The sequence below is a fragment of the Triticum dicoccoides genome, chromosome 3A (genome assembly GCF_002162155.2).
Source record: "Triticum dicoccoides isolate Atlit2015 ecotype Zavitan chromosome 3A, WEW_v2.0, whole genome shotgun sequence".
In the NCBI taxonomy this organism is placed as follows: Eukaryota; Viridiplantae; Streptophyta; class Magnoliopsida; order Poales; family Poaceae; genus Triticum; species Triticum dicoccoides.
Genome location: NC_041384.1, coordinates 511497469 through 511510361, shown reverse-complemented (window position 1 = coordinate 511510361; position 12893 = coordinate 511497469).

The window sequence follows — 12893 nt, the reverse complement described above, 5'->3', positions numbered from 1 at the left end:
GCTGTCGGCGGTGAGGGGGGACGACGATGACAGCTCGGATGTCGATGGGGTGGCGGCTCCGGTGGGTCTCCGTCGGCGGCAAGGGCGTCAAGGGGCTCGACATGGCGCGACGCTGAGGATGGAGGGGGCAACGTCGTTCAGGAGTGGCGGGGCGGAGCGGGGCAACGGCGGTGAAGCTCGGCGGCGGTGGCAACTCCGACGAGAGCGTGGCGGCGGCTGAGGGCTTCGGTGGCTCGGGTTTCGAGGGAAATGGGACCGGGGTCCCCAGTATATATAAGAGGAGGGGCGGCGGCGTGCTTGGGCGAGGGGAAAGGAGAGTCTGAGGCGAGGATGGCGTCGCCAGCGATGTCGGTCTCGAGCAGGACTCCGTCTCGGCGTCGGGGAAGAAACCCGACAGGTGGGCCCCACCTGTAGGCCTCAGTGGCGAGGCGGTTCGGGCGAGGTGGAGTGCGGGTGCGGGTGCGGCTGGGCTAGCCTGGCCGCTGGGCTGGCTGCGCTGAATGTTTTTTTAACAAAACATTTTTTGACAGAAAAATAATATTATAAACCAAAGCAAAAAATATACTATAGGCATATACTATATCAAAATTTTCAGAAAAAGATTTTCTACAACCTGAACATTTTTCGAGCATCAAATAAAATCCACAAAAATTCAAATAAATCAAAGAGTGCTACAACTCTAATAAAATCCAATAAAAATCATTTTAAAAATACCAAAATTATTTCAAATTTATTTCTCTCCAATTTTCTAAGGTAGGGAATCATTTCACCCTAATTTCCATATATTTTATTTTTGGAGAAAAATAACTTGAATAAAAACCAAAATAACTCCAAATTGAAAATGATTTGAAAGGGGTGTTAAATTTGGTTTCTGTGAAACTTCCAACTCATATTTCATATAATTTTAAGAAGTCATTTTTATCTTCTCTCATGAAAATCATTGAGTTGCATAAAGTTTTTTAGTTGGAATTATTTTCCAAATGGAATTCAAATATTTTCAAAAACCCTTTTTCATTTAATCAAATGGAAGAAGTCATGTCATCTTCTCTCTAGGGTTTTGTATGTGAAAAGAATTTGAATTCATGGAGATCACAAATGCAAAATGAAAGTTTGGGAAAGTCCTTTTATTCCCTCTCATTTAACTTTCAAATGTTTCAATCACTCACTTTCAGTCAATCAATCACACAACAATCAAACAAACAATAGAAACTATCTATTTAATATAACATTCCAAAATTTAGAATTTTGGGATGTTACAAACCTACCGCCCTTAAAATGAATCTCGTCCTCAAGATTCAGAGGGGCTAGAAAGACATAGGTTAGGTTTGGGTTCTTCTCGAAATCCATCGATCATCACAGGGGGTCTAGGGTGCTACCATCCTTAGAAGCATGGTTACGGTTCCATCAAAACTCATATACTCCATCCATTATTCTTGACAGTGTCGGTCTTCTCAAATTCTCGGGAAAATTCCTTCTCTAGGCTCTTCCGGTAGTGGCATAACCTTTTCCTCAACTCCTCTGTCCTTTCATCTTGGTATGGTTCTTTTGTGACTGGGTCTTCTTAGCTGACAGGTCTGGCACCAATACTAAACAACTATCAATATCTCATGGTGATTAACCATTTATGGTTTCTCCTGCAGGAAATGGGTCTGGGCTTCATTCTCACCGTATGACCTACGATTGGCAACAGCTGCGTTGTACAAGGGAAAATTGTCATACCATTCTAAGGTTTAAACAAGGTTTTGATCGTCGTCTCTCTACTATGGGTAAGTCACTCAGATTTACCATCCCATATAGCAAGGCGAATAATAAGAGTAAGTCGGTATGGTGATCAATCCATCCCGCACCCAAATCATTACCCTGTATGTGGTTTAGCGAATCTCGCATTCTAACACTCGGTCATCCTCACAAGCATTGCAGAATTTCTCTTGTCGACGAACCAAGTTCGGATATATCCATTCATTCTACAAGCCAAACAAACATCTATCGTTGCTTCACAACTCTCACGTTTTGCGTAAACTCCTATAAGATTGTCTGTCGATAAAATCGTAACTTCTTCCAGGTTTTTCCTTCAGCAAGAATGTGCTTGCTTCTTGGCAGGTCCTGGGGACTGTGGGTTATGGCCCATCTCATCACTTGTAATCCTTGAACTAATCCTTGGGGCAACTGATTATTATCCAAACATCCAACTTCCTGGCATTCTTAAATCCTTCCAATTTTACCGTCTCCCTTCCTTATATTGGTACCAAACTAAGACGTGATTACTCAGACTCATCATGGAGTTACACTTGCTCCATATTACCAACATCCTCCTCCTTTATATCCAATACTACTTCATCCCTTCATATTCTTGGGATATCCCACATATCGAGACAAAACTCATACTTATTTTGTCCAAAGTCCACTTCATGGAATATCATAATCCTTTCCAGAGGTCAAGTCTCCTCACAGGGTTCTACCACCCTTAAAATGCACAAATCTTCCATAGACCATATTTCTCATATCCTCAAAAATGGTCAAAATCTTTCTTCATAGAGTAACTACTCATAAAATCCAAATCAGTACCAATGATGCTAACTTTATTGATTCTCAAATTCTTACAATCTCCTGCACATCCATTACATGCCTCAACTCAACACCTCACTAATAAAAAAATAAATGTCCCCACTACTACTACTATATTTCTCGTTGCAACACAACTATTTATCACAAGTCTCCTTCTCCTTGGGACATTCTCTGGCAAAGTGCCCTGCTTCATTACAACGAAAACATATTACTTCTGACAAGTCTCGAGGTTTCCTTTTTGGGCAACTGCTAAAGTAATGCCCTGATTCCTTGCACCTAAAACAGGTGATATGACTTAGGTCCTTCTTGGTATCCAATCTACTTCTCTTCCTGGACTTTTCAATTTCAATCAGGGCTTCTATTTCCTGTGGATCATACTCTACTTCCTCTATCAGGAATTCTACTAGATCCCCATTCAGACAATTCTGGGAGATGTGTCCTTCTTCTCCACATGAATAGCAAGACTTGGTGCAAGGTCTAATTGGTTGTTCTTTAGGTGTGTCCTCCACCTCTTCCTTCATCACTGGTTCTTCTAAAATTTCCATGAGGGCTCCTTTCATTGCTTCTTTCTTCTGCTGTACGGTTCTTTGTACCATGGGGTAAATGTGACACTGAGCAGGGTAATGGGTAGTCCCTTCACACAAGAAACAAGTGATCTGCCTAGTTGGGCATTCTTCAGCTGGGTGACTTCCGTCACAATTAGGGCATTACTCCTTGTGTTCTTTATGGTTGTGTCTTATTTCTCTACAAAGCTTGCATGCACAAGGTTTCTTCAAATTCTTTCCATAAGGCTTCAATTTCTGGGACACAAACCGAGATTTTGGCAAAGTCAACTTAAATTCTTTCCAAGTGGTTACTCCTTGCCATCCGTTGATGGTTTGGTACATCCTCCACCAAGTAGCGGCACCTCTTCCAAAGCACTGAAGAGCATGTTGGGCCATATCCTTTTTGACTATAGGGTTATTATTCATGTGATCCTCCATGTTCTGAATCCATCGGCCCGTCTCCAATTGACTTATCGGTCCTGGAAATATGAGTTCATCTCCATTCATCCTCTATTGGGTCCATGGGTTTTGGGGGTAAGATAAGAGAGATAGAGAGGGATACACACAATACAAACAATAGATTTGAAAAGATAGATTTTATTTTGTGGCTGTCGGAAAAAACATCAAACAAATGATAGCTCACAAATGTCGCATCTAACGTGGGTATATAACAGGGGTTTGGTCTTCTAAAGGTTAATAAATCTTCTAAGTTGCCAAACTCTTCAAGTCTCGTTCATGTCTCCGATGGACTCTTCCGATCGTGCGTGTCCTTCTCAAGTTCTTTTGCCAGACCATCTCTGTTGACGCGAAGTCTCTCGTGACGTCCTTTAAGAGTTGTGTTCCAAACTTCTAGATTTCAACATCCATGGCATGAACCATGGTCCTACCGTCCTTCAGTTCCTGACGAATCTCCGGTATCTCGAGGTTTTACTCCTCCAGCTTGGTTACTTTCAGCTTCTGGGTCCTGAGTTCTTCACGAAATGCTTCCTTGTCAAATACGGCTTCCTGAAGGTCCATCCTAAACTTCTTCATATAATACTCCAGATCCTGGTGATACACCAGCTAAGGTTAAAACTGCATCCTTTGCTGACAGATGCTCCATCAGCCTTCTACCATCCAATCCTTCCGAAGAAATGCATGGTTAACTCAGCACGGTGACAATAGCATAAGAGGGCGATAACATCATGGATAGCTGTGTTTCTGCTCTTGTCATTTCCATAAGCTATCATCTCATAGTTGATATCTTGACAAAACTTTGAGTTTTTAACTCTTTCGTGTTCCGGTCTTTCTCCAACACACCTTGATGTCAGGTATTGACAGCTTCAATAGTCTAACAATTCCATAAGGGTAGCCTTCCTAGGTCCTATTAATCTGGAATTTCTTCAAATTCTCCTAGTCTCCAGAGTCTTCAACCGTTGTAGTTTCCATTATTATAATGCATGGTAAAATCTTCTTCATTCTGAAGTGGTCTTAGTTGTCCGATATCTTGTCCTTGTCGGAGTGGTCTCATCAGTCGAATCTTCGTGTGGTCAAAAGGGAAAGGGGGTATGGTTTCACTGAAGGGAATATTTGAATAAGCTCATAAGAGAAGAGAGGCAAAAGATATTTTTTTGAAAAGAAAGTTATGGAGAAAAATCTTTCCTATGGGCTTGGCAGTTTCTAGGGGTCACGTCCTACAGTCAAAATGTGCTCTGATACCATCTTGTAGCGACCCGACCTCAGACGGTCAAGTCTCTGTGCTTAAGTGTCATCCCTGGATCGGTATGCTGACACACACAATACTCGAGGATTTATAACAGAGGTAAATCACATGTATAAAGTAACGTAAATACTATTACCTCAATCCATATAGCGGAAGTAACAACAAGGTTGTGGATTCCCATCAACACCAATGGCAAAGTTGAGTGTAGAGATTGTAACCCTAACATATCACTTACTCGTCGTAAGATAATCCTGCAACATGAGACGTTGCGTCCACAAAGGGTCAGTACATTGAATGTACTGGCAAATTCACACCATAGGATAATGATGAACAATAGCTATCACTATATGCAAATATGGTCGGTGGAGGCTCTATGGTTATAGTGTTTTCGTGAAAAGCCAATTTTTCCCTAAAACAAAGGAATATATTTTATTTAACTATCATGGTAGTTGAAGAACATTGAGAATGGTAAATCCCCATCTCAATCCCAATTAAAAGTAATTAACATCCCAACAAATTAATTTAGAGTGATGAGATCCACATGATAATTCAAGAACCAGATACTCAAGATGTCCATAACCGGGGACACGACTAATCATGATTAGTTTGTACACTCTGCAGAGGTTTGCGCACTTTTCCCCACAAGACTCGATCTCCTTCGTTGTATTTCTCGCACTGCATGATGTTTGAGAAACGGATGATCGAGACACAGTCTTTCCGAAGAGGTCCCCTTAACCGATAGATAGGCCGGTACACCTACAATCCCCTACATCTGCTAGCCCATCAGGGAAAGGATCCCCACAACTTACTCAACTATGCCAGAGCCCATAATGGCTTGTGGCTGCACACGGAAGTTTCTAGCATGAATAATCTTATGATCCCTTTGAGCCTGGGTGGCAAACCATAGGATGATCACACGATAATGCCGGGATCTCCTAGGACAACACTGGTATATCCCCAGGTGCCTGGGCAAGTCCACTGGTATATCCCCAGGGTGCCCCAACCAATCCACCCAGATGTGTATTAAAGTAGCCACCTTGAGTTTCCCTTAGTTAACAATAACTCACACATCTTTCATGAATTCTCTCAAACCAATCCACGTCTACGAGCATAGCATAGCAGTATAAGCATAACATAGAAGTAACTCCCAGGGTTTGTATGCAGGACAATAGGTTCCTACCTCATCAACTACTTCCCAATACCCACATGTTATCAAATCCTACTCATGCAATGTTTGAGGGTTGAGACTAATGCATAAAAACTGGGTAATGAAAAGTATGATCAAAGTGTGAACTTGCCTGTACTGATGATGAAGCTGATTCACATGCAACTCCTAATAGTTCTACTTGTCACACTTCGATCAATCTATCATAAGCAAGCAATAGTAACCACACATAAGCAATCATGGAAAAGAATTGAAGAAAAGATCTCGGAAAACTTTGAAAACAAGCAATTTGCTCTTGCAACAGAATTTTTTTTCTAACAGTACCAAAATTGGGTGAATTTGGCCTTATCAGAAAGTTTAGGTCAAGAGCTTCGATTTGCAAAAAGAATCAACTCAAACGGAGCTATGAAACTCAAGTTATAATCAAAAGAAGATTTATATTCAAAACTATTTGAAATCAAATTTTAAAACTTTTGAAAACATGTTTATGTTGTTTTACTGGAAAGAGGGGATCATAACGAAGAAATGGGTGTTGGTTTCGTTGGATTTGGACAAGTGAGTAAAAAGTTGTGAGTGTTCGAAAACCAGGGGCTATACTGCAATTAAAATACTTACAAACGGGTCCCTCACCAGAAAAACAAATCTAATATGTGAACGTTCGCTGCCGAGGCTTATATAGTGAAAACGTCCACTTCCAATGCTAAACGAACGAACGGTCGTTAACTAAACATACCGGTTTAAAATAAAAAAACAAAACCTAGATCTAATCCGGACCGTCGATCGTAGATCGGACAGGGAGGGAAGAGGCGAGGCGTACCGCGGCGACGGTGGCTGTCGGCGGCGAGGGCGGGGGGACGGTAGCGGCGGCTCGGATGTCGACGGGGTGGCGGCTCCACTGGGTCTCCGACGGTGGCGAGGGCGTCAGGGGCTCGGCGCGGCGCGGCGGTGAGGACGGACGGGGCGGCGTCGTTCAGGAGTGGCGGGGCGGAGCGGGGCAACGGCGGTGAAGCTCGGCGGCGGTGGCAACTCCGGCGAGAGTGTGGCGGTGGCTGCGGGCTCTGGTGGCTCGGGTTCCGAGGGAAACGGGACCGGGTCCCCTGTATATATAAGAGGAGGGGCGGCGGCGTGCTTGGGCGAGAGGAAAGGAGAGTCCGAGGCGAGGACGACATCGCCGGCGATGTCGGTCTGGAGCAGGACTCCGTCTCGGTGTGGGAGAAGAAACTCGACGGGTGGGCCCCACCTATCGGCCTCAGAGGCGAGGCGGTTCGGGCGAGGTGGAGTGCGGGTGCGGCTGGGCTGGCCTGGCTGGGATGAACAGTTTTTTTAACAAAACAATTTTTGAAAGAAAAAATAATATAATCCAAAGCAAAAAAAAATACTATAGGGATATAATATATCAAAAAATTTAGAAAAAGATTTTCTACAACCTGAACATTTTTCTAGCATCAAATAAAATCCACAAAAATTCAAATAAATCAAAGAGTGCTACAGCTCTAATAAAATCCAATAAAAATCATTTTCAAAATACCAAAATGATTTCAAATTTATTTCCCTCCAGTATTCTAAGGTAGGGAATCATTTTACCCTAATTTCCATATATTTTATTTTTTGAGAAAAATAATTTGAATAAAAACCAAAATAACTCCAAATTGAAAATGATTTCCAAGGGCCGTTAAATTTGGTTTCTTTGAAACTTCCAACTCATATTTCATATAATTTGAAGAAGTCATTTTATCTTCTCTCGTGAAAATCATTGAGTTGCATAAAGTTTCCGAGTTGGAATTATTTTCCAAATGGAATTCAAATATTTTCAAAAACCCTTTTTCACTTAATCAAATGGAAGAAGTCTTGTCATCTTCTCTGTAGGGTTTTGTATCTAAAAAGAATTTGAATTCATGGAGATCACAAATGCAAAATGAAAGTTTGGGACAATCCTTTTATTCCCTCTCGTTTAACTTTCAAAAGTTTCAAAGTTCACTCACTTTATGTCAATCAATCAGACAACAATCAAACAAACAATCAAAACTATCTATTTAATAGAACATTCCAAAATTTAGAATTTTGGGATGTTACACTAGATTACCGACGCTAGTGCAAGTGGGAGACTGAAGGAAATATGCCCTAGAGGCAATAGTAAAGTTGTTATTTACATTTCCTCATATCATGATAAATGTTTATTATTCATGCTAGAATTGTATTAACTGGAAACTTAGTATATATGTGAATACATAGACAAAACAGAGTGTCCCTAGTATGCCTCTACTTGACTAGCTCGTTAATCAAAGATGGTTAAGTTTCCTAACCATAGACATACTTGTCATTTGATGAACGGGATCACATCATTAGATAATGATGTGATGGACAAGACCCCATCCGTTAGCCTAACATAATGATCGTTAAGTTTTATTGCTATTGTTTTCTTCATGACTTATACATATTCCTCGGACTATGAGATTATGCAACTCCCGAATATTGGAGGAACACTTTGTGTGCTATCAAATGTCACAACGTAACTGGGTAATTATAAATATGCTCTACAGGTGTCTCCGAACGTGTTTGTTGGGTTGGCATATATCAAGATTAGGATTTGTCACTCCGAGTATCGGAGAGGTATCTATGGGCCCTCTCGGTAATGCAGATCACTATAAGCCTTACAAGCAATGTGACTAATGAGTTAGTTACGGGATGATGCACTACAGAACGAGTAAAGAGACATTCCAGTAATGAGATTGAACTAGGTATGATGATACCGAAGATCGAATCTCGGGCAAGTAACATACCGATGAGAAAGGGAATGACGTATGTTGTTATGCGGTTTGACCGATAAAGGTCTTCATAGAATATGTAGGAACCAATATGAGCAGCTAGGTTCCTCTATTGGTTATTGACCGGAGATGTGTTTCGGTCATGTCTACATAGTTCTCGAACCCGTAGGGTCCGCATGCTTAACGTTCAATGATGATTTGTATTATGAGTTATGTGTTTTGGTGACCGAATTTTGTTCGGAGTCCCGGATGAGATCATGGACATGACGAGGAGTCTCAAAATGATCGAGAGGTAAAGATTGATATATTGGAAGGTTATATATGAACACCGGAATGGTTCTGAAGAGGTTCGGGGATTTATCGGAGTACCGGGAGGCTACCGGAACCCCCCAGGAAAGTTAAGGGGCCTAATGGGCCATAGTTGAGAGAGGGCGGAAGGCCACATGATGTGGCGCACGCCTCCCCCTGCCCAATCCGAATTGGACAAGGGGTGGGGGCATGCCCCCCTTTCCTTCTCCCTCTCCCCCCTTTCCCCTCTTTGTTGGAAGGAAGGGGGGCAAATCCTACTAGGAGTGGAGTCCTAGTAGGAGTCCCCCCATGGCGCGCCACCTCTATGGCTGGCCTCCTCCTCCTCCCCTCCTTTATATGCGGGGGCAGGGGCACCCCAAAGGCACGACAATTGTTCTTAGCCGTGTGCGGTGCGACCTCCACAGTTTACTCCTCTGGTCATAGCGTCGTAGTGCTTAGGCGAAGCCCTGCGCGGATCAAATCACCATCACCGTCACCATGCCATCGTGCTGACGAAACTCTCCCTCGACCCTCTACTGGATCAAGAGTTCGAGGGATGTCATCGAGCTGAACGTGTGCTGAACACGGAGGTGCCGTACGTTTGGTACTTGGATTGGTTGGATCGTGAAGACGTTCGACTACATCAACTGTGTTAACCTAATGCTTCCGCTTACGGTCTATGAGGGTACGTGGACACACTATCCCCCTCTCATTGCTATGCATCTCCTAGATAGATCTTGCATGATCGTAGGAATGTTTTTGGAATTGCATGCTACGTTCCCCAATAACGAAGTAGCCTGTCAACAACGAAGCAAACGGGGCAGGTCTTGGGGCGATGTTAGCACTACCCCCACCCCCATCTGTTCCCCCTAGCCCAAGCAGCAAACAAGATCCAAAAAGAGCCAAGATGAGTACAGATGCAGGGGAGGAGGACTAGGAGAAAAGTGTCGGTCATGGCAACATCGTCACTTCTTTGGCGGGCTCCTTTGAGGATCGCCGCCGAGCCCAATGAATGCGTTATGCTGGATTTGCGAAGAAGTTTACCCCTACCCTGTTGTGTATTGTTGAGACACAAATAGAAGGTCGAAGGGTAGAAGCTTTGGCTAGCTCGATAGGTTATGATAATTCTTATGTTGTTGATAGTTAGGGAAGGAGTGGTGGTTTTGGTTAATTTTGGAACATTGCAATAAAAGTTGAGATTCTTGGTTATTCGGGCTACCACCTTGATGTATCTATTGAGGAACAAGGGGAGGATCCATGGAGGATGACCTGTGTCTATGGGAAGGCGCAAAACCATCTACGCCACCAAACATGGACTGTACTTAAAAACATAAGCACTTTAAGCAATCTTCCATGGTTATGCATTGGAGATTTTAATGAAGTTCTACGTCCAAGTGAGCATGAAGGAGTAGGGCAACGCAGCAATGCTCAGATCCAAGCATTCCGGGACACCCTAGATGTTTGCATGTTACTAGATTTGGGCTATAAGGGCTGCTTCTGGACATTTGAAAAGAAAGTGATTGGGGTTACTTTCACCCGCTGCAGACTGGATAGGGCATTGGTAAATGGGAACTGGTTAGCTAGATTTCCGTTGGCTTCCATAATACATGAAATTACGGCATCATCAGACCATATGACCTTATTACTTGACTTTGGTCGAGCAAAGGACGGAAGGACAAAGAAGGAGTTCATGTAGGAGACAATGTGGGAGACTCATGAATGTTTAAAAGACAGGCTACTCCAGGGCTGGGATGCTGGAGCACCATGCGCCTCGGTAGAAGAAATCCGACACAAGCTTGAGAACATGGCCAGAGGGCTCGGAAGGTGGAGTAACGATACGTTTGGAAGCATGAGAAAGGAAATTAGACATCTGAAGAAGATGTTATAGAAGAGCTCCATGGAGACCCTCTCCGTACAGGGCCCTCACATGCTGAGCTCAAGATAAATGAACGTCTAATTGAATTGTATCACCGGGAGGAAGTCATGTGCGCCACAGGGCAAGAATTGACTGGTTGTCGGCTGGTGACAAGAACACCAAATTTTTTCATCTCCAGGCGAGTTTGAGGCGGAAGAAGAACATGATCAATGCCCTACAAAATCCTTGGGAGCAATTGTTGTGGATGCGGATGAGTTAAAAGCTATGGTAAATAATTTCTATCAAACTCTTTACACTTCTGAGGAGGTCCAGGGGATGGATGTAGTGCTTAATCACGTCCCAAGGAAAGCTTCAGAGGACACGAATGCAATGTTGAATGCTGAATACACTAAAGAGGAGGTGAAAAAACCTTATTTCAAATTTTCCATACTAAGGCACCAGGGCCAGATGGCTTCCCGGTGCATTTTTATCAACGCCACTGGGACATATGCGGCGACGATGTAACAAAGGTGGTGCTAAAAATTGTTCATGGAGAAGAGAGTCCAGAAGGTATTAATTATACAATTCTAGTATTAATACCAAAGGTAATAAACCCCACCCTGCTATCTCAATTTAGGCCCATAAGCTTATGCAATGTGCTATATAAGATTGCCCCTAAAGTGGTGGCCAACAGACTGAAACTCATTCTACATGATATAATTTTGGCGGAACAGTCTGCTTTTGTTCCGGGGAGACTAATCACTGACAACATCATATGTGCATACGAGTGCTTGCATTTCATGAAGAGGTCTAAGGCAAATACAAACAATTATTGTGCCCTCAAACTGGACATGATGCAGGCGTATGACAGATTGGAGTGGCCTTACTGAGGGCCATTATGGATAAACTTGGCTTTTTTCAGCAATGGATTAACACGATGATGGGCATGGTCTCTTCAGTGTCCTTTTCTGTTCTTTTTAATGGTGACAAGCTTGACTCTTTCAGACCAACCAGAGGAATCCGATAGGGAGACCCAATTTCCCCTTACTTATTCTTGATCGCAGCAGAGGGCCTTTCGTTCCTCCTGAAATCCAGTACACATTCATCAATTGCAGGTATTAAGGTGGCTCCGACAGCTCCCACCATAAACCACCTTTTGTTTGCAGATGATAGCCTGTTGCTTTTTAAGGCTAACGTTGAGGGGTCAGTTGCAGTTTCAAACCTGTTGGACACATATTGTAATGCTTTAGGACAACGTATAAATCATGACAAGTCATCCATATTCTTCAGTCGTGGTTGTCTGGGCCCTACAAGAGAGTTGATTAAGACTTCCCTGCAGGTTCACAATGAGTCTTTAAGTGATCATTATTTGGGCATGCCAATGGATGTGGGACATTCCAAGAACAGAATGTTGAAGTACTTGAGAGATTGGTTGTGGGAGAAGGTAAAAGGTTGGATGAAAAAATTACTCTCTACAGCCGGAAAAGAAGTCTCGATCAAGGCAGTTGCACAAGCAATACTAGTATATTCTATGTCATGCTTTCGACTACCAAGGGGTTCCATCATTAGGCAGTTTTGGTGGGGGAGTAAGCAAGGCAAACGAAAACCGAGTTGGGTTGCCTGGGATACAATGACACAACCAAAACACTTGGGGGGCCTTGGATTCCGTGATTTGGAAATCTTCAACTTAGACATACTTGCGAGGTAAGCATGGAGGATTATGACTGACGAAACTTCCCTTAGTGCCCAAATTTTGAAAGTTGTTTACTTCCCACACACCACACTTTTGGAGGAAGAACCGGGCCCTCATCCCTCTCAGTTTTGGCGAGCAGTGTTAGATGGAAAGGAGATCTTAGCCTAGGGTATTGTGAGAAGAATCGGTGATGGGGAGAGCACAAACATATGGGCACACAATTGGATCCCTCCTGAAAGTTTTAAAAGGCTTATTACGTCCATTGTGCCTAACCCACCACAACGAGTTTTTGACCTCATTGATGCCACCTCAGCA